Source organism: Lemur catta, chromosome 18, assembly GCF_020740605.2.
Source record: "Lemur catta isolate mLemCat1 chromosome 18, mLemCat1.pri, whole genome shotgun sequence".
In the NCBI taxonomy this organism is placed as follows: Eukaryota; Metazoa; Chordata; class Mammalia; order Primates; family Lemuridae; genus Lemur; species Lemur catta.
Window position 1 is genome coordinate 36406635 of NC_059145.1, and position 20292 is coordinate 36426926.

A 20292-nucleotide genomic window follows, 5' to 3' on the forward strand; every position below is an offset into this window, starting at 1 on the left:
GCTTGCTGTAAGGGAGGGGTCTGGCTGATGTAGACAAGTGCAAGTTATACCCTCAGGGAGCCAATAAGAGAGAAGGAAACTCACATTTGGTGAGCATCAGTTACAAGTCAGGCAACACACTAAAGGCTCTTTTTTAATCCTCTGGATGCTGAGGTCCTGCCAGGAATGGTAGGCACAACATTTGCTGCTCATAGAGAACTCTGCCTCCACCTCCCACGACTGCCTGTCCGTAGTAGCCCCTCTCTGACTACTATATTAGATTTATCACCTGACCCAGCACAAAGGCACTGAGAAGGTCTGTAGAGTCTCTCTCCATCCCTGCCACTGCACAGAGCAAGGCCCAAAGAGAGAAGGCACTTTGCTCCCATGGTTATAAGCTGAGCTGAGTAAGGACTCAGCTTTTCTGCTCCCAGCTCAGGAGAGAAAATCAGGCCTCCTCTCTTGGAGAGAGGTCTTTCTAAGCTCCCTTCTCATCAAACCAACCCTAGGGAGGGCTTCACTTGGCTGGGAGCACTGCTGGGGGTGGGGCGGATGGCCACAGTCCTGTCTTTAGCAGCAGCCTGCTGGTGCAGGCACAGCAGGCATCAATGAAAGGAAGGATGGATGAGTGATTTAGCCTGGCTCTGCTGCTTGGAATAATGCTAGAAAACTCCTCTGAAATATTCACAAGTTTGTTCACAGCTCAAGCCAAAATCTTACAGCTGAAAGAACCTCCAGACATCTTTGAGTACAGTGCTCTGCTTTCAACAGACCACATGTCACTGACTTCATTTTAAGGATAAAATAATTGGTGTCAGGAAGTGAAGTGACTGCCTCAGGTTTTTTACTCTAGACCTGACAGAATGACTTGATAAAGACAGTGGAAGATGAAAACTGGAGGCCTTAGGAGCAAGACCCATCAGGAATGAAGATCACATATCCAAGGAATTATAAAATAAGTAATGAGAAAATTAGGATTCAATTGACCACACTTTACTTTGTACAAATCTACTGGGTAAAGCAAGGTCTATTGGTATTTTCCCTGATTTTGTCTGTACTATGCAGAAATTTCTTTCCTCCCAAATCCACCCAGTGCTGATATGTGGGGACCAAGTTGGGACCCTAGAGGTGACACCATGAATTTGGCTGGTAAGTCCAGCCAAGTAGCCGTAGGCTCTTGGTGGTCAGGGAGATGAAGCTGACCTATAGCTATAACAGGGGTCAAACAAACATATTAAGTGTCTTTGTTAATGTTTTATAGCTTCACACCAATATCCTAACAGTTATTATATGTGAGCTATGCCTTAATATAAAAGAAGAATGACAGAGTGGGGCACAGGGCCTGGGACTGTGCTGTTCACTGATGGCAAGCAGGCAGGTTGTGAAGAGAGGACCCTGGGCGGCAGAGGGATTCAGGCAGGCTTGCCTAAGCCCAGTAAGTAGCTGCAGAGAAAGAGTGGGAGGGTCCAGGGTCATATCTCCCATTATTCTCTCCACCCCTGCATGGGCCTGCCCTGCCAAGTCCCTTCTCAGGGCCTGATGGCCAGCGTTCTTCACAAACCTCCCACAGTGGCCTCTCCAAAAGTGGCAATGATGGGCCTGGAGAATGCTCTTGCCTGGCTCTGCTCCCTCCTCCCTCCTGGCTGCCGGGCTGCAGGCAGCCAGAGGGAGGAGCCCTAGGCCAGGGCCTTGGTGTCCTGGTCCCCTTGGCCTCACCTCACTCCGCAGGTCTTGGAATTGGCCTCTCTGAGCTGAAAATTGCATGCCTGCTTATTTTCAACACGGTGTCTGGAGCAGGCAGGTAGAGGACTACAAGGAATGAGAACTAAATGCCCGTCAAAATGCATACACAAGGGCAAGGTGGGAGGATTGCTTGAAGTCAAGCGTTCAAGACCAGGCTGAGCAAGAGCAAGACCTTGTCTCTACAAAAAGAAAAAGTAGCTGGTCGTGGTGGTTCGAGTCTGTAGTCACAGCTACTTGGGAGGCTGAGGCAGGAGGATGGCTTGAGTCCAGGAGTTTGAGCTTGCAGTGAGCTATGATGATGCCACTGCACTCTACCCTGAGTGACAGAGCAAGACCCTGTCTCATACACACACACACACACAAAAGCATACACAGTAAAAGGTGTGTCTGCGTGTGTGTTTACATATGTATACACATACTTTTTAACATGTATGACTTTTGATGAGGCATTTAATATATATTCATATAAAATATATTATTATATAATTAACAACCATATTCTATTATATTAATTAGTAACTAATATCATTAATATATTTAATAAATAATGTAATATGTACTATATATGCTACTAACCAAGAGAAATGAAAACATATGTCCATAGAAAGACTTGTACATGAATGTCCACAGCCTCCAACTAGAAACAACTCAAATGCTTACCAAGAAGGGAACGGATAAACAAATTATGGTATATCCACACAATGGAATATTACTCAGAAGAAAAAGGAATGAGCTATTGCTACATACCATAACATGGAGGAATTGCAAAATTGTTACACTGCATGAGAGAAGGCAGGCAAACAAGGGTGTCTACTGTATAATTCCATTTCTATAAAATTCCAGAAAATGCAAACTAACCTATAGTGACAAAAAGCAGGTCAGTGGTTGCCTGAAGGTAGGCTGGAATGGCATGAACAGATAAAAAGAGACACAAAGAAACTTTTGGGGTTGATGAAAATATTTTTTTTTCTTGATTGTAGTGATGATTTCATGGGTATACTCACATGTCAAAAGTAATCAAATTGTATACTTTAAATATGTATGGTTTATTGTGCTTCAGTTATACTTCAGCAGTATAGAAAAACAGAAACATTTCAATTACATTCTTTTCATTAAAATAGTACCCATATTTTTAACATAATTATGTTAATATTCAATAATATCATTTAATATAATATTTTATGAAGAGCAAAATGATTATACTCCTTTGGTAAATAAAATAAACATTACTTTAAAATAGTATTTATCTCTTTACTTCTTCCTTTTAAAATTTCCATGTTTTGTGCAAGTTTTATAATATATGTAATATTTTACTAGAATAGTATATATATAAAAATAACATGATTAAACATAAAATAGACATTCTGAAGGGCATACGCTCAAAACTTCACTGACATAGGTATGATATTTTAAAGATTAGTACAATAGGCAGCTCCTGAACCTCCATTCCCTGGAAATTCTTTTTTTTGTTTGTTTGTTTGTTTTGAGACAGGGTCTTGCTCTATTGCCCTGGCTACAGTGCAGTGGTGTCATCATAGCTCACTGCAACCTCAGACTCCTGGGTTCAAGTGATCCTCCTGCCTCAGCCTCCTGAGTAGCTGGGACTATAGGTGCGTGCCACCAAGCCTGGCTAATTTTTCCTATTTTTGGTAGAGATGGGGTCTCACTCTCACTCAAGCTGCCCTGGGCATTCTATATGATTGAAATAATATTATTTAACCTGAAATAAAGGAGTGGTTTAACACTAAAGAAAAAAAGGACTAATCTGATATAGGTAGTAGTGTGGATGAATCTCAAAAACAGACATGAAAGAGTATTACTCTATGATGAATTTTTTAAAAACAGGCCAAACTAATCTTGGAATTAGAAATCAGATCAGTGATGGCCTGTGGGCACAGGATTCATTGGAAGGGGATCCAAGGAGCTTTCTGGGTTGATGGAAGCCTCTTTATCTTGACTGTGGTGGTGGTTATACCTCTGTTGGCACTCAGAACTGCACACTTATAAAGTAGGTGTATTTTGTTGTATGCAAATTATACCTTTAAAAAAATATTGTGAAAAACCTCACTGTGTGGTCAAGCAAAGCACCATTTGGACTACATTTGACACAGGGGCTACCAGTTTGTGTCTGTACCAGTCATGCATATATTTCTCATGTATATTATTTATATATATTTATCATGTATATTTTTCATGCGATATTATTCACATACCATGAAATTCACCTTTATAAAGTATATAATTCTGTAATTTTTGGTATGTTCATGAAGTTGTGCAACCATTGCCACTATCTAATTTTAGAACCTTTTCATCACTCCAAGGAGAAACCCAAAGTTTCCCATGCATTGCTGAGTATCCTTGGTCACTTGTTTGGTGCCTGTGAGCTCTTGCTAGCAGATAGTAAGTTGAAAGTGCAAAAAGGTTTAAGAAAAGTGCATGGCTCAATAATATAAAATTGGGAACATTGTGTGCATTAGTTTGTTTTCCCTCCCATGAATTGGGAAAATGCAGCTGTGGAGGCAGAGGGGAGCTCCCTGGGGATAAAGGGGGCAGGACCCCAGGCTTGTGGGGCTCTAGGATGGAAGATGGAGTCTGGAGGCCAGGTGCCTGTCCCAAGGTAAGCACCCAGGGAAAGCAAACTAAATGCTTCAGGAAGACAGAGAAAGAAGTGGGGCAACCTTGGGAGGCCTCCTGGAGGGGATGGCTTTGGGGCCAGGCCAATTATTTCTTGTAATTCTGTTGTGCTTTACGGTTTGCAAAGAGTGTTTATAAACATTTTGTTCTTGGATTCTTGGGATCTAGCAAGATAGGTAGCCTCATCCCATTTTACAAAGATGAGGAAACTGAGTCCAGAGAGGTGAAGGGTCCCACAGAAGGTCTCACAGAGAAGCAGTGACTAAATCTGAACTTCACCCCCGCTGTCTGCCTCCAAGCCCATTGCTTTTTCCCTTACAACACAGTGTAGGTGAGAGGGATATCTGGTGATGGGATTTGTAGGAGCTAAGACATGGGGAAAAGCAGGGCAGGTATTGTGGGAACATGTAGCAGTGGCCTGTGCTCCCAGAGCAGCAGGGCCAGCATAGCCAGGTAGGCCAAAGTGGAGAGTGGTATGGGGTGATCACCTGATTACTTGGGTAATTAGCCATTGGGAGTCATTATGCGACTTGCCTGGCTTGGGCTGATTGAAGGGAGCTAGCTGGTCAGTGGCAATGGAGGGCTGCTGATTGCTGACAGCAGGCCTGGCTGGCATATGGAACTTCATTAAGTTCTTCTGGGGCTGAAAACAGCCTGATGCCCTGGCCAAGGGCTCTGTCTGTCCCCAGGGTCCAGGCCTGGCCCTCAGGTTCTCACTCAGTACAAGGCCCCGAGCTGATGCCCACCCCCAGACAGCAGGCCTGCTTGGACATAGCAGGCAAGGCTTCAGGGCACAGGGGACTCATATGGGATGGTCAAACACTGACCCCTTGGTCAGTGAGGATGGGGGTTACAAATGCCACCCCACAGAGCCAGTAGGATGTGGAGATCAAGTTGAGAATGGCAAGGGTGCCTCATTGGTGTGCCAGCCTCTGGTCTTGGATGCTGCCAGCTGACCCACTCTCTTGTCCATCTACTGCCTCTCAAGGAAAGGGCTAGCCTCATGGTTAAGAGACAACATGTCTCTGCCCTGAGGGGGACTGAGATCTACCTGTGAGGTTAGAAAGGGGAACAGAACCCAAACAAATGACAAAAAAATGCAGGTATAAATTATAACTAGGGGGCTGGGCGCAGTGGCTCACACCTGTAATCCTAGCACTCTGGGAGGCTCAGGCTGGATGATCGCTTGAGGTCAGGAGTTTGAGACCAGCCTGAGCAATAGCAAGACATGGTCTCTACTAAAAATAGAAAAAATTAGCCAGGCGTGGTGCACGCACCTGTAGTCCCATCTACTTGGGAGGCTGAGGCAGGAGGATTGCTTGAGCCGAGGAGTTTGAGGTTGCTGTGAGCTAGGCTAATGCCAAGCACTCTAGCCCTGGCAACAGAGTGAGACTCTGTCTCAAAAAAAAAAAAAAAAAAAAAAATTATAACTAGGGGAGAGAGGGAGACAGAGAGACAGAGAGACAGAGAACCTGTTCAGATGTGGTGGGCAGGGAAGGCCTCTCTGAGGAAACCATATTGTTAAATAGTGAGAAGGTGCCAACTAGTAAAGGGGTATACAGGAGGTGGGATGGAGAGTGTGCCAAGGCCTTGCTGTGGAAGGACAAGGGCATACCCATGGAATGGAAATGCAGCAAGCAAAGCAGGTGAGTGGGACAGGTGAGTGGGAGGGCAGGCAAGGCCAGTCTTGTAGGCCAAAGTGAGGCTTATGAACTTATACAAAGTGCAATAGGAAGCCCTGAGAGGCTTTTAGGTAGGGGTGAGTCATGACCAGAAGTCACCCTGGCTCCGTGCTCCTCTGGGGCTGCCCCTCTGTCAACAACCCCAACCCGAATTTCCCAGTAGTGATGCGGTTGAGGAGCTGGCATGCCTGGTTTGTGGCCTAGTTCTGCCTTTCTCTAAGGATGACCTAGATGCTCCCAGTTTGCTCTTTTCCCACAGCGAATGTTGCAAACTGTCCTGAGGGATGTTACAAGGGTGAAAGGGGATTGTGTGTACGTGCACACATGCTTACTCACACCCACATCCACACAGGGCTCGACACGAGTCAGATGCTCAAATGATAGTTTTCAACTGTTCCTTGTGGTTCTCTGTTCTTCTCCTTTTTAGGGGTCATGAAGCTGAGCCGTGGAGAAAGGCTGGAGTCAACAAGGGACTGGCTTCTGTCTGAGAGTTTTACAGTAGTTGAATAAATGGGAAGATAGCATACTTCCTGGTTGGGAAAATGAAATGTTATAGAATATTTGATCTGTTTAAACTAATTCCTAGGTTCAGTGCAACTCAATGGAAAATCTCAATGTTTCTTTGGAACTAAAAATACCATTAACAACAATAGCTAACATTTACTAAGCATTTACCATATGCTAGACATTGAGCTTGTGAGGCAAGTGTTATTCTCTTCCCCATTTTACAGACCATGCCCTTAAGGCCTAGAGGGGATAAGTAACTTGCCAAGGTCACAGGGCTGATAAGTCTTAAACCTGGATGGTCCATACTCCAAGCCAGTGCTCTTAAGCCTGGTATGGTTATCCTGGAATGTGTACAGACACATAAACCAGTGTGGATTTCAAGTGATATTCTGAAAAAAGAAGACCTCAGGAGGGGGAATCAAACCTTGTCAGATGTTAGACACTATTTCAAAGAACCAATATTTAGATTTATGTGGTATTTGCTCAAACCAAGGTCTACAGAAGAAAATGGAGAATTCAGAAATACACTAACCAAAATCAAAAGCCTAGCATAAAAGGTTTTACTAACAAAGGATAAGGGACGAATTATTTAATATATGGTGACTGCATTAACTGGTGATGGTGGCAGAGTTAAATACATATTTTACTCCAAAATAAATAAAGTAATGTAAAATTGAGACTCATCAAAGAATTAAATATGAAGTGAAATTGTACAAAACTAGCACAAAGACTATGAGATGGGTGGAAGAAAGCTCACTTTATCAGCATTGAAGCAATAAAGAAAATCACAAAGGACTAGCTAGAATGACAGATTGAACATTACAATAAAACAAAAAAGAACAACAGGCTGGAGCTGGAAAATATTTGCATCAATGATGACAAAGGAGTAATATCTGCAATATTAAAAATGCTTGTTCAAAATGAAAAGAGGTTTAAGTCCCCAACAGATGAATGGATGTGAACAGATCATTCACAGAAGGGGGAATACAGATAGTAAATGCATAGGAAAACATTTATTTTTGAATGTTTAGTCATCTAAGAAATGCTAAGTAAAGTAACCTTGAACTATCAATAGACACTATTAAAGTGGGGGCGGGAGGGAAGATGGCACTCAGCGCTTAGAAATGTGCATTAAACTCCTAACACTTGTTCCTTGGAGGCGGTAGAATAATTGGGGCAGCTCTTTGAGAAAATATGACACTTTAAGGCAAGACCACCCGGCAATTCATAGCCTTCCACCAGGGAGCCTTTCCACTCCCAGGAATTCGTCCCAAGTGCAGAATTCAAGGATATGTTAGCAAACACCTGTAAAGAACCAAAATATACCATATCAGGCACTGCGTGAATAGACAGGGATATCTGCACACCTTAAAAACCACTCATGTGAATAAAAGAAAAATTTTAGCGAATGTAGCAAACAAAAGAAAATGTGTGGTTGCAACTATGTAAAGACATGGATACATGTGGAAGGTTTTATGCGTAAAAAGTTGCATTCTGTAGCAATAACATGGATACTTTATTCTTTTTACATTTTTCTTTCTCTCTGGTTGTCATTGTGTTTTCAGTGGTGCTACAATAATTCTGGACTCATATCCAGCCAGCAGCGTGACTTTGAGCAAGTTTGTCTATAAAGTAGGGTAGTACTTCCCCGAGCGGTTGAGGTCAGTGGGAGATGGTCTGAGCCGAGTCTGGCACATTGTGGGTACCCCAGACCACCTTCTCGCGGTGGAGGCGCCTCCTCCTACCTAAAATGCAGGAGCCATCCGCGCCCAGCGCCAGACCTCCTTCCAGGGCCCGGGAGTCTGGTCGGGCACTCCCGGGTCTCGGTGTCGCGGGGACTCCTTTCCGGAGCAGGTGGGGGAGTGTGTGTCCCACGGGCGCCTGCGTTCAGGGGCGAGGTCGGGGAACGTAACCGTAGGTTACGGCTGAGGGGCTGACTTGCAGCCACCCTCGAGCTTCTGAACCTGCCCCGGGCTCTGGGCTCTCTTGCCCGAATTCGGCAGCCGTCCAGTGCCCCCTCGCAGGGGCCCCGAGCTGCAGGAAAACTCAGATTTACAGGGCGCCTCCTGCGGAAGCCTGGAGACATCGGGGACGCCGCACGGCCCGAATCGGACTTCGCAGACAGGGGGCACTTGGGTGCCCTTCCAGGTCTCAAAGGACGCGCCCGATCCCCAACGAGGGCGCAGCCCCCTCCGGCAGCTGCACGCGCGCATCTGGGACCCGGCAGCCGCTCCGTCCATTTGTCCGCTAATGCCATCTTGTCCGGGGCGGTCACGTGCGGGCAACAGCAGCACGCCTGGCCTCGGTCCGGGCGCCGGGCCTGACCCCGGGACACCAGTGGGTTCCTCGCCGCTGGGTCGACAACAGAGGTGAGGCGCGGGGCCCCTTCCCTCCCGCATCCGAGCAGGGCCAGCGCAGACGCTGGGTTCCCAAGGGCGCGTCTCCCGATCCAAGCTGTTCCGCGCGGGGCCATAACGCCGTCGGGGGCCCGAGGCGCCGCCGCGTGCCCTGCGCCACGGCCTCGGGGGCGTCCGCGCCGAGTTGCCGGCTGGGGACGTGGATGGCCGGCGGCGCTGGACCCCCAGCACACCAGTCCGCGGCCGCCTCTCCTCCCGCGCGGCCCCAGCCCGGCGGGCAGACGCTCGGACCGACACCGGCCGGCAGGGCCCGGGGGCTCCGCGCGCGGCGCGAGGGGCGCGGGCTGCCGGGAGGACCGCTGAGCTGGGGGTTGGGGGGGCGCGGGCGCATGCGCCCTGCGCCCGTGCCATATTGGAATGAGTCGGAGCGCGGAGCGCCGCCGCCGCCTCCGCCGGAGCGCGGGTGGAGGGGGGCGGGGAGAGCTGCCGGCCGCCCCGCTCCGCCGAACCCAGCAGGAAGGAGGGCGCGAGCGGGCGAGCGCGGGCAGCGCGGGAGGAAAAAGCGCCCGTGCTGGGGAGAGAAAAGAAGGAAAGAAAGAAAGAAAACGAACGCGAGAAAGGGAAAAGCGAGCGATCGAGCGAGCGCGCGCGCGAAAACTCCCGGCAGGTAAAAAAGCGGGGCCGCCGGCTGGGCCTTCCCGCGCGGCGGCCTGAAGGGGCGGTGTCGGCGCCGGGGCGGGGGACCGCACGGCGTCCCCTTCGGAGCAGCCGCGCAACTTTGCCGACGGAAAACCGCCGGGAGCCGGCGGGCGGCGGGCGCGCGGGCTGAGGCGCCAACGGGCGGCGGCGGCGGCACGTTGGGGCGGGGGCGGGGCGGGGGGAGCGCGGCGCCCGCGCGCGGCCTCGCGCGGCTCCGCGCGCCGGCCGGCCGGACTGCAGGGGCGCGCCTGGGCGCCTCGCCGCGGTCGCGAGCGGCGGTGGCGGCAGCCGTCAGCCCCTGACCGGCAGCGCGGCGCGCGTCAGCCCGCTGGAGGCGTGAAAGGAAAGTGGCCGGGCGGCGGCAGTGGCGGGCGCCCAAGTTGCCCGGCGCACTGGGCCCGCTGCGCGCCCCTCCTCCGCGCGCGCCCCGCGCTCCCGCCCGCCGAGCCCCCGCGGACCCGCCCCCCGGGCTCGCTCTGGGCGGGGCGCGAACCCGCAGCCGGGGCTGAGCGCGCGGCCCGCGCGGCCCTTCGGAACTTCGGAGGGCCGAGGTGGCCGCCGCGCGGTGCGGGGCGTCTAGCGGCAGCCGCAACCGGTTGCTTCGGGCCGCCGCTGTGAAGTGAGCGGGCCTCCCCGGTGCAGCGGCTCGCCGGGAACCGCTGCCCGACCCCCGCGGACCTGGTCGGGGTCCCGACCTGCCACTCGGGAGGTCCGTGACCGTTTCGATTTCTCTTCTTAAAGTCTGATTTTGGAGGCTGAAAAAGAGACTGGAGAGGCGAGCTGTGTCCTGGGGAGCAAGGCCTGCTCCCTGCGGAGCAGAAACGCCTTGCGAGAAGAGAAATTCCCGCGGAAAGGGTGTATGTCAAGTTTTTCACAAGATGTCAGCTGTTCACGTGGGGTCTAAAACTAAGCCATCAAGCACAGGGCATCTCCAGATCGTGTTATGCTCAAGAAGTGGGGTGGGACGCTTGGGTCAGAAGACTGGCTTTTATTTTGGGGGGATATTCCCACCAGATCACTCAAAGCAGTGCTGGCTAGTGGCCCCAAGTGATGTTTTTAAAGTCCTACTTAGCAGTGATCTGTTTTTGAGAACCAAGTAACCATCAAGGAGATTTGAAAGGTACCAAGATGGATTTTGGCAATCCCTGCGTATGACTTCCCTCCAACCACATTTTGAAGATGTCATATTTACGTATTTGATGCAAAATGCCTGAACATGTAATCGTTAATTTGCCAGCTGTCTTGAGAGGATGAAGAAACATGAATGTGTCTTCATGCGTACACTTTGGGGCCTGTTAACTGGTGTTTTGAGACGTTTGTTGAATCCTTCTAGGCCACAGGTAGATTCAGAGTTCAGATTTGTTTGCAGTGCCAGCAAAGTAACGGCCTGGTGGAAACGGGAGTGGCCTGAGATCAGGAAACAGTTCTGTTACTACTGTTGTCATTGACTACCTCCCTTATCTTGGGTATGTTTCTTACCCTTTGTAGGTAAGATTTGATTTTTCTTACTTGTAAAATTACGATAAATCATCTTTCTGCGAGCTTTCAGTTCTAAAATTCGGTGACTTTTAAAAAACGAAAGCTTTTTAAAAATCACAGTCTATGTTTTGAAAGGTTCTACATGTAGGTGCTCAAATGTGCATCTTTATTAAAAAGCATTTGGAAAAAAAATCTTGGTAGCTATATCCAGAATGATTTAATGTAAGTTATTTGAACAAAACCATTAAAGAATGTATTTCAATGTGCTTAAAAATATTTATTTTTTATTGAGGTATAACTTGCTGTAAGATCTTAAAAGTATATCCAGTGACTTTTTACATGCGTACATGCCCTGATGATCACAGTGTCAGGTATGGAATGTTTTCAGGTGCCTTTGCCAAGGCTCGCTTTGGATCCCTCCCATTCAGTAAACACCCCCCCCCTTCCCCAAGGCAACGACTATTCTGACTTCTGTCACCACAGATGAGTTTTGCCTCAAAACAGGAGCCTTTTGACTATGAAAGGGGACAATATGAGTAATTAAACTGAAGGACAGCAGGTATGTAAATATTTTATCTATGGCTCTATGCTTTATGATTCTTACGGTTTTTACTGTCTAGACTAACTTAAAAGTCTGACCTGAGAGACTTCTTAGAAGGTCACTTTTCAGCTAAGGCAATACTCTGCAGGTTTGGATTTGTAGTTCTCGGGAGTCCTTTTGTTCACAGGTGTGATATTAATCTGTTACTTCCCATTTTTGGAATACAGGTACTATATATTTGTAGACAGTAGGTTTGGAGGGTGAATCACAAATTTTCCCAACAAATCAGAGTTTATGGTGTCAGTAGATGAATCAGTTCCTTAAAGCCTAGAATTTGCTGAGAAAATTGAATGAAAATTGATTTTTTAAAGTTCAGTGAATTAAGAATGTGGGTATAAAGCTTTAACAACCTTTTAAATGATAGCAATTAACTTGATTTATATATGCAGGATGTTTCAACTAGTTTATCAAATCATTAAAACTCTGTGGAAGCAAAAACAAAAGGTAACCAAAAATTATGTCAGGTGTGATTTATTTTTTTTTATCTCAACATGATGAGGATACCTTTTTATAATACACCTGTATCTAGGAAGGTGGATTTTTTATACTCTTCACTGAAGCAAGTACTGCAACAATTTGCTTATCTTTCCCTAATGTCTTTTTAATATATACTTATGCCCTCTCTTATTTCTGTAGGTAAAGGGAAAGAGTTAGATGTTAAGTGAATTCTTATTTTGTCAGTTCCTAACAAAGGCCTGTATTTTTTACCACAAGGACATCTGTGTGATAAAAGTTGGAAACGTTCTAAGGCCTCTGGTAGGGATGTATGGGGGATAGTCCACAAAGTTCAAAGCTTTTCTTTTGTGAAATGATTTCACTGAATAATTCTGTCTTTCTCTGAGTTAGCCAGCCAAATGACTGTCTGACAACTAAGCTAGATTTGGTCGCTCCATCCAAGATTCACAGTCTCATTAGCTAAGAGAGTAAATGATAATTTAGTTATTACTGGTCTGCTGTTTCTTTATGTGGCTCTTTTTAGGTTTCTTGGCTTTTGCATTATCAGGTCATTTAAATTTATTAAATCTTTAATAAAGAGATGCAACTAAAGAGATAGAAAATGAGAAACAGAATACACATGAAAGGGAATTTCCTCTTTTTGATATTTGTTTCCTTACAAACTCTTTCCCTTTAAAAATGCTTTGCCCATCTATTATCTTACTGCTTTTTAGGGTACTTACGCTTTCACAGTGGTAATTAGACTGGGCTTAGCTATGGAATGGTGGAATAGTAGCAGGTATTATTTGACTCTAAAGTCTATAGAAAAAGGAGAACTGTCCAAACTTCATTGGCTTTATATTATGACTTCGTGTTATGTTCACATTAAATTAATGAATACATCCAAAAAGCAGAAGATCATTATTTAGACAGGTATTTTAAATGCTAAGTATCTTTAATATTAAAATTTTTTAATAACTTCCCAGGATTTTACTTTTTGCAATTATTTGGCTGATAACCAATATTTCAGAATAATTTAAATGAGAATAAAAGAACATGTAATCAGTAAATGGTACAGCTTTCTTATGGCAGGGTATTTTTCTTTCAGTATATAGCATTTTTTATTTGACTGGAGTGTTTTGTATTTGAAAACAATATTTATATACGTAGTTGTTAAATTGGACGAAAGTCTTTGGGGATTTTGGTTACCTGGGAGATTTTGAACCATTAGACTTCGGGGAGTGGGATTTTGATAGAACTCTACCATTCTTCAAGTGATATTAGCCCCATTGGAAAATTATTTAAAAGAGACAGGATGTGGTCAGTTGTTGCAAATTTATATTTAAAATTTCAGAAGTGGGAGGAAGGATAAGAGCAAAGAAAAATTATTAGTAGAAAAATTATGCTTTGCAGAAGTTTTAAGAAGCTTGATTATAAACCTTTTCCTATAACTCAGAGACACCTAAAGATTTGTATGTAATTGTTCTTTGTATTATTCAAGAGGATATTTATAACCTTATTCAGCTCTCTTTGTCTTTAGGTGATCACTCAAGGATGTTATTTAAAAACAAACAAATATAGTCTATGTATTGTGTTAAATGATACTAAATCCTTGTTGAACTTTGTGGTTTGATAATTTAATAAATTTCAGTGAGCCAGTCACTTCACTGTGCAGGGAGAGGCTATAAGGTGACATTGCTAACATGGTGTATAGGGCTGCATGCATTGGTTCCTTTTTGACGTTTTTGCTTAGTCTAGAGAAAGATTAATTACTAAACTGATTTGGGGCAGATAGGGTAGTTGAGAGTATCTGCTTTGTTTAGGAAAGTTGAGTTCTGGTCTGAAATGGTGTTTGGAGAGGATCTTAGATGAAAGATGGAGGGTGGTTTGTTGGCAGCCGAAAGTGTGGGACAGTCACACATTTAGAATGACAGTATAGATGGGATGAGAAATTTAGCAATTACTAAAATGCCTCAAGAGTTTTTCTTGCTGATATTCAACTTGAAGTGTTAACCAAGAAGTGCTTTGATTTGAATTCCAAATTATTGTTTTTTATACCCTGAAGGATTTTTTAAAAAGTATTTGAGGTGGCTGCTGTGGAATATTTGCTTAGTGGTAAGGCTGTTTGTGAGTTGCCACTGGTTTTTCATTCTTTTTCACATCAATTTGCTACTCAGACTAGAGTGTGTTCCTGTCTCTGAGTTTTTGCTAGTGTTCTTTCTTATGAATCATTTTCTATAAAACATGCTTTTTCCATGTTAAAAATGGTATATGGCAATTTGGAATCATAATTTTAAGATACCATTTTGGCTTATTTTTACTCATGTCATAAAATAAACTTGGAGAGGTTAGATGATCACACAGATGCACTTAACATATCACTTGTCTAGAACATGGTAAATACAAGGAAGTAAATTTTTACTATTTTTTAAAATGTTTATTATTGAGTTGTATGATATATATCACATGAACTTTATCATTTTAGCCATTTTTAAGTGTACAGTTCAGTAGCATTAAGTATATTCACATTGTTGGCAACCATTACCATCGCCTAGCCCCAGAACTTTTTACATCTTCCTAAACTGAAAGTCTGTACCATGTAGCACTTACTACTATCTCCCCTCCTCCCAGTCCTGACAACCCCCATTCTAATTTCTGTCTCTATGATTTTGACTATTCTAGGTACCTCATATAAGTGGAATCATACAGTATTTGTCCTTTTGTGACTGCCTTATTTCACTTAGAATAATGTCTTCAAGGTTTACCCATGTTGTAGCGTGTGTCAGAATTTTTTTTTTTTTTTTGAGGAAGTAAATGTTTTAAAAGATTTCCACAATAGGTAAAATAGAAGTCACAGAACCTTGTATGCTAGGACTTATTTACCTCCCTTGGAAGAACTCGAGGTGCCCACCAGAGGTGTGAGAACCAGGTACCTTGTCCTTAGATGCAGTTTGGACACACTTGGTTATTAGAATGAAAGAGAGAGAGCAGAACATGACAACAGGATGGAAGACAGGAAAAGTATAAAAGCAAAGGTCTCTAGAGTCTGGGGTCACACTGGGTAGGGACAGAGCCTTGTGAGTGTCAGAATGCCATCTTACTGTGTGATCGCTGATGTTCATGATGTTGGCCTGAATCAAAGTATGCTATCCAGAACAGTTAACCAAAAAAAGCTTATGTGTTCAAAGTTGTAAATAAGTCTTCAGCCATCCGAAAGGCATGATTAGCAATGACTCATTCCCCAGTTGTTCCAGTTAGTTGAGGTTCTGCCACATTTCACTCTCATTTTTGTATTGATACAAAGCTAGGGAGTGTCTAATGAGGCTCATATAATAATGATACCACATAATTAATGCTTTGTATTTTAGATGTATTATATTACTTTCATTATGTATTTATGAAATACAGATGCCCAGTCATAGATGGAGAGAAGGCAGATTTGACAGAATTAAGGATTATAGAGTTGAGCAGTTATATATTTCAGAATGGCTAAAGAGATATAAATTGTTTTTCTTTTATTATTATTTTTAATGGTTGTATTAGTTTAGTAAATGTGGGGTGAGTTTTCCTGAATTCCGTTTACTAGGGGATGGCAAGTACCTTAAAACATCTCTTAATCACCCCCTTCCCTTCTTGACATGGGTGCTTTTGACTGTCTTCTTGGAACCACTGAAGAATGTCATGAAGCCTGGTTTTTATTGTGCCTTAAGTTACTGTTTAATTTTCAAGAAAATCAGAATGGTTGTTTCCTCAAGTTAGTTAGGCGTTTCTGAAAGTATTAGTTTCTATGGCATGTTTTTGTCTAATAGGGCAGGATAGAGCAACTCATTTTTGTTTTTTGGGTTTTTTTGAGAGACATGGTCTCACTCTGTTGCCTAGGCTGGAGTATTGTGGTGCAGTCAGCCTCAAGCTTCTGGGCTGAAGCTATCCTCCTGCCTCAGTCTCCCGAGTAGCTGGGACTATAGGCATGTGCCCCCATGCCCAGCTAATATTTTTTATTTTTTGTAAAGTCTGAGTCTCACTATGTTGCCCAGGCTGGTCTCAAATTCCTGGCCTCAAACGATCCTCCTGCCGTGGTCTCCCAGAGTGCTGGGATTATAGACCCAGCCTGGAGCAACTCTTTTATATTATTCAGTCCCAACTGTGTATCATTGATACTTTTGAATTGTCAGTTAAATATTTTGAAGAGTCCAGTTTATATACTGGAGTGACCTTGTTAATTGTAAAAATGCTAGTTGGAGTTTCTAAGTAAATTGTTAGAACAGACATCCTTTTCTTTTAAAAAAAAATTAACAAGTAGGTGTTCTTTCTTGGAATATGGTGTCCTTTTGATTGGTTTTCATTTTTAGCATTGAGCAAAATGCGCAAGGTTCAGTGGTCTTGGTAAAACTAGAAAGTTGAGAAACTTTGGGTGTGTTATTGTTGTTATAGTTGTTTATGATATATTAAGATATCTGAACCCTTTGACCTCTTAATGTATTAATATTTATTATTTACATTTTATTTCTCTTTTTTTCTTTCTTTCTCTACCCTTCAACATCATTATATCTCTTTTAAAGGTAGTTTTTCAGTCCTCAATCATGAGTTACATTTGTACTTAAAATATACATAGCTTTTATTATTGTTAATATAAGTAACTCTGTACACAAATTGGGAAACAGACTTAGATCTGCTCCTAGGTATCATCTGCACCCAGTTTTCCTGTAAGCACGCTTAGGGGTTCATGGGTCAATTGAGAGAAGCGTTCAGTGGTTCTCTCTGTTGCTAGACCCTGTTACCGGGAATGGCTGTGACACGGGAAGCAGAGGGTTGAGGTAGGTTTTTCTGGCCTCTCCTTCTAGGGATAGTCTCCCTTCTGTTGTAGCAAGTGCATGAGGAAGCCTCCATGATTCCTGCAGCCAGACCCAGGGCCTTAAATCACAACAGGGCTTTGAAGACTGTGTTCCTTACCCCCACCACCTCCGCTGACCATTGACTTTTACCCCTCTTTTGGCTTTCTATTAACTTTGTCTGAAAGGAGCTCTTTCCAGGCACAGTCGACCAGTGAAATCTTAGGTTCTGTGTGGTACGCTTTTCCTATAGCCTCCTCGAGAGGCTTCCCTGTTCTCCCTATGCATTGTCTTTGACTTCATTGTGACCTTCATTTTCTCCCAGTGTTCCAGCCCCTTCAGGCCTGGACCCATTGTCTAATCCTTCACTTTCTGTCTAGCCAATTCTGGTTCCTTGTCCTTTTGGGGCCTCTGCTCCATAAGCCACCCACAGCCTTACAATCACTGCCTCTCTATGCTCCTGGATGCAGACTACCCTGAATTCAGGATCTCCTTCTGAGTGGCTGTCAGTGGCTCCAGATGGCCTTGTATTGAGGCAGACTCTTCTCTCTTTGCCTTCTGTAACCTTTGCACACTCTCCTTTGTTTCTCTCTTTACATCTCTCCCAATGAAGTCATCCACACGTAGACTTTGCCTAGCCCCTGTGCTCTCCTAAACCTTTCTGCTGAGCTTCAGAAGATCCATATATCCTCTGCCTCTTGGGCCTCTCCATGTTGGATGCAGCACTGGCACCTCAGAATCCACAAGTCCAAAGCAGAATCCCCCTTTCTACCCTGAAGCTGCCAATCCTGTAGTAGGCCTGTCTGCCTAGGTTTCTTTCTTTACATTCCTCCTCAGTGGTGTTTTTGTTTTGTCCCCTGGCGGCTTTCCCATGGAACTCAGAGTCTTATTCTTTAATTGTTAATACCAATCTCTGACTTGAGAATGTGCAGTTCTGACTCCTTGGTTTTCAAACATTTTTGAAGCTGTGGAACCCTCGGTTCAAATGAAATCTTCCTAGGAAGCCTGATGTGTAAAATAAACTAGAGTTATCCTGGTAGAAGGGCGGTGAAGGGCCAGCATCTTTTTTTTTTTTTTTGACAGAGTCTCCATCTGTCACCTGTGGCTTCATAATAGCTCGCTGCAAACTCAAACTTCCAGGCTCAAGCGGTCCTCCTGCTTCAGCCTCCCAGAGTGCTAGGATTACAGGCATGAGCCACTGCGCCAGCCAAGGGCCAGCATCTTGTCCTGCCTGCTGGGCTTCTTGTGCTTCTCTCTTCCCCTCTGAGGCAGGCTGGCAAGTGGCTTTTGGGGCAGCCTTCCCCATGGATTCTGTGTAAGTAGAGCTCCCTGGAGTTGCTGACGGTACTGCCCTTGAGGGCATGCTGCATGTTTGAAAACCATTTTATTTGTTCTGTACGCCACTTATTTCCCATTGGTTTTCCTTTGGATATTTTCATTTTGATTATGAATGATAACATAAAATTAGTGCCAGTGATGAACCTTGTCAGGGAAAAGGAAAGCCACTTTGGAAAGTGAAACTAGGTTTTAAAAAGAGCCAGCTCCATCAAATGCTCAAACCTTCGAAAGTGCTGAAGGGCTCCTTTCAAAATTTACATAAGTCTCTACTGACTATCTTTCTCTCTTTACTTTTTTATGTTTTATTTTTTTAGATGCATGTGGATATCTTTCTCTCTTTAAAGCTGCATTTCTATCAACATGAACATTCAAAATAAACTTAGTTTAGTTTTACTGTTTTTGTTTTGTTCATTTACCAGTATATATAGCAGATTTTTTCAACTCATAATAAAACTAAAACTTTATATATTTGCAGCAAAAAATATAAACCTTGTTCTTTTGCCCCCATCTCTCCTCCTTTCCAATCCATCCAACACACTGTCGCTCAGTAGAGTTTTCTAAATAAACCTGATTTTATCACGTAAAGTCTCATAACTGACAGGATAAAGTCCAAACAGCTCAGGAAGGCATGTGGAATCCTTGGAGACCTCGTGCCTAGTCCCCTCTTCCAGCTCATACCTCTCTTGCACAGCCTCCACTCCAGCCTCAGCAAGACCCACTCTTCTGCAAATCCTTTCCTATAGATGTTCCCTCTACCTAGTGTCCTTCTCTTAAGGCAGTGCTCCCAAAATGTCAGTCTCGCATGGACAACTTTCATGCTTTTTGCTATATTTGATTATCAAAATTATGTTTATATTTTTAAAATCAACTTTTAAAAAATTGACTTTTTAGCTTAAATTTTATGAATTATTACATTTTAAAAATAATACAATGCAAGAAATAATAAATTTAACCAGTTTACTAAAATACATTCTTTTTTTTTTGAGACGGAGTCTCACTCTGTTGCGCGGGCCCAAGTGCCATGGCATCAGCCTAGCTCACAGCAACCTCAAACTCCTGGGCTCAAGCAATCTTCCTGCCTCAGCCTCCCGAGTAGCTGGGACTACAGGCATGTGCCACCATGCCCGGCTAATTTTTTCTATATATTTTTAGTTGTCCAGCTAATTTCTTTCTATTTTTAGTAGAGATGGGGTCTTGCTCTTGGTCAGGCTGGTCTCGAACTCCTGAGCTCAAATGATCCTCCTGCCTCAGCCTCCCAGAGTGCTAGGATTATAGGCGTGAGCCACCACGCCTGGCTGGAATGTGCTTATTCTTGAGAGATGCAAACTGAAGAGGTTGGAGGTGAGGTATGGTGCTTGGTTCCCGCAGCACATATACTAAAATTAGAGGTGAGGTATGATGTCTTTGAAACTTTCAATTGGCTAATAAAATGTTTATATATTTACATACATATATATAGAGAGAAAGAAAATAGGGAAAATTTTAATTTTTGAATCTAAGTGCAGGGCATTTAGAATTTTTCCAAAATCTCTGTTTTCAGAATTTTAATAAAAGCTGGGGATAAAAATGGCTGTAAAAAAATTGGTATTAAAAAAAGTTTTAGTCGGGTATCATGGCTCATACCTGTAGTCCCAGCTACTCAGGAGGCTGAGGCAGGAGGATTGCTTGAGCCCAGGAATTCGAGGTTGCAGTGAGCTACGATGATGACACTGTAGTCTACCATGGGCAACAGAGTGAGAGTCTGTCAAAAAAAAATTATGAAAAAAATAAGTTCTTAACCCCAATTCACAATGGATATAACACACAGACATATACCCTGAGTACAGTGTCACTTATTGAAATGACATTTAGACTATTGCATTTTCAGTGTTGTGCAAAAACTAAATTATCAAGGTTCTTAATTACTGTTTTAAGCAGTAATACCTGTGAAGTTACAGTTGCAAGTGTTACATATTAACTCTTGTTTTCCCCATTCCACTGTAATAATCCTATATAAATATTTTAAAAGA

General features: G+C 44.0%; 1 protein-coding gene across 1 annotated transcript in view; it reads left to right on the top strand.

Moving 5' to 3' along the window:
- Window positions 1-11404: 11404 nt before the first annotated feature.
- The window catches only part of SFMBT1 (Scm like with four mbt domains 1), a 119695-nt gene continuing 110807 nt past the window's right edge, over window positions 11405-20292 (top strand). Inside the window, exon 1 of the mRNA XM_045529993.1 lies at window positions 11405-11639. The gene's annotated coding sequence lies outside the window, so the exon portion shown is untranslated. The remainder of the gene's footprint in view (window positions 11640-20292) is intronic.